Consider the following 2,736-nt stretch of genomic DNA (forward strand, 5'->3'; position numbering starts at 1 on the left):
AAACAGCTTGTGTCGCCGCTGCGCATTTTGACAGTAAGTCAAAAGTTTGGATGTGTGTGGATTACTGTACACTTTCACAAAACTTTAATTTTTGTACATGTTGAGTTGTTTTTGTAAAATATTGTGCCGCTTTCCTCTCCATTTTTGCAAAGCGGTTCGTTCACTCAGATGTCATCAGTCCAAGCTCCATTGTTTCAGGTACATTAACCAAACAGCAATCGCCTGTTCCTAACTATTAGAATAATAGTCTGTTTGACACTCCGTCACACAATTCTTCTATTGGCAAAATGTCCGTGTTGCACTTTATCGGTATGGATGGAGGAGATCCAAGGCAGGTGAGAATGAGCGAATATTGGATATTTCTTTTTGCTGCAATTGATTTCTTGTTCTCTGGTATATTTCATCTTTCATTTACATTTGTAGTATTTTCTGTAATCTATATACATGTATATTTCAGTTTTCGGCCACAGTTTGAAAAATGTCATGGAATTTGCATGAAATAATTTCTGATTCTGGGTCCTATTTATGTCATTTCATTTTATTTTTTTCCAAAAGGAAATTTTTTGACAGCCTTGAAATATCAACAAATGGCATGAAAGCGATGTAATAGCCTTCATTGACATCGGTGCTTGTTTGCAAGTTGTTATCTGACGGTAATATTTTCTTTTGTTTCACATCTCAAATGATTTGACACGTTAAAGACTTTTGCGAAGTAAATGTCTCTTTGACCATTGTTTAGGCCTGTGTGTGTTTAACTGTTCTGAAAATGTGGGGTTTTGAGTTGACAGCTGCATGAAAACAATCAAGAAAAACTGTTTGGTGATATGTAATTTAACTTTTAGCACCCTCGCACCCACAACAACAATAAAACTGCGACCAGATACAGATGGAGGAAAAAATGGAGAGAAAAAAAAATGCAGTTGTATCAACTGAGCAACGTAGAAATAAGCAACAAGAGAAACTAACCGATGTTAGAACTAGCTAGGCGATATACTGATTAGCTTTGTGTTTGGCTGGCTAGGTTAGCCTAGCTTCTACCACAGCAGATTAAAACTACACAGGCAATTCTATCACATTACTTTTGTTCCTCTCTGACTCTGGCACATTTTCCCTCTTCTTTTCTTTTTTGGGCACCAGACTATGTGGAATATTTTGACATAATGCTTTCTGAAGTCACTTACATTACCAGACTCTCTCCACTCATCCCCCCAGAGCGCGACTGTCAGTGAGCAGCAATGGGGCAGTGAGGGGAGATGGATGGATTATTATTATCATTATTAGATGTTGTGTTTAATATTCTTTGCTATTCAGTTGAATTGACGTACAATCTTTAACATTGCAAAGTTATACTATTACCTAGTTTATTTACTTTGGATCAGCATTGTTAGCTTTTTCTTCTTTTGCTCTTTATTTTGGTTTGGTATTTTGTTTGAATTTCCTTTTAAATACTGTAAAGCACTTTATATTGCCTTGTTGCTGAAAATGTGCTATATAAATTAAATTACCTTTACCTATTACCTATAAGTTTTAAACAGAATAGTTACTCTTTTCTTGAACGGTTTTATGGCGCCCCTGGTCTGCTGGCGCCCTTAGCATTTCCCTGTGCTGCCTACGCCGTCAGCCAGTCCAGAGAATGATGAATGATAATGAAGGGACCTGGATCAATGGACAGATGGAGATGCCATCTAAGCAGGGTCAAAGATGAATAAATGTAATTTAGACGTTAATTCGTTGTTTTGTGGCCAACTACCAAAAGAATCAAACAGAAACCATAACAGCTCAACATCTATGTGTGACTGTCTAAAAGCTGGAAAATCACTTCGCTCGTTTTATGAGAGTAATCAAGAAAATGCCATCAGCTTAACTTTGTGATCGAGTGAATTGAAAACTCTAAAATATCTGAATCGGTCCAGTTCACACAAAAACAGAAGGAGGGGCTCGTCTGGAGTACCAGCCATGCTAAAATCGCCTCTTCTCTCATGGCCATAGTGAATAATCGCAATTCGTCGACGGTCCTGACATCAGGATGTGACACAAAACATTTAGTTTTGGCTCAGTGTTCTGCTAACACTTGGTTTGCTTCTCATTTTGCCAGAAGCTGCCGTTGTGCTCAATGTGGGCGTTGATTTATTCAACATTTTGAGGTAAAACTGATCTGTGAACACTTACTAATCTGCTCGTTTTTAACACAAAAAAAAATCTTAAAAATGTTTATGAAGAAAATAAAGAGGTTGGCTTCAAGTAAGCAGAAGTGACACGGTTAGAGCACTTCACGTCTGTCATTAAAAAAAAACAACAACAACAAAAAATCCTCTTCAGCTGAGATTTATTTTGACTTGCAAGCTGAAATTGTTGCGTCTGAATTCCAGATGAAGTACACCCACTGGCATTTTGTTGTGCAGGTTGTTTTCTTTTTTTTTTTTTTTTTGATTCTGGAAACAATATATTCAGTCTGCTTCTGTGGCTCATCCAACTCAGAGCGCCTGCCAAACACATGTATGGCAAAACTGACTCTCCAAGCCGCAGAAAATCCAGGCAGATGTGTTCCTTGGCCTGAATGGGGAAGAATTGGATGCATTCAAAACCCACAGAAACGAGCACAAATGTATATTTTTAATCCAACGTAATAGTCTCCCATTTCATTTTTTTCTTCAATAATAGAGACCCAAAAAAAAAAAAAAAAAAAAAAACCGGGGGGGGGGGGGGGGGGGGGGGGAAAAAAACAAATTCAGCTCT

Source organism: Poecilia latipinna, unplaced genomic scaffold, assembly GCF_001443285.1.
Source record: "Poecilia latipinna isolate Pla-1442-1.1 unplaced genomic scaffold, P_latipinna-1.0 Scaffold1483, whole genome shotgun sequence".
Classification (NCBI taxonomy): Eukaryota; Metazoa; Chordata; class Actinopteri; order Cyprinodontiformes; family Poeciliidae; genus Poecilia; species Poecilia latipinna.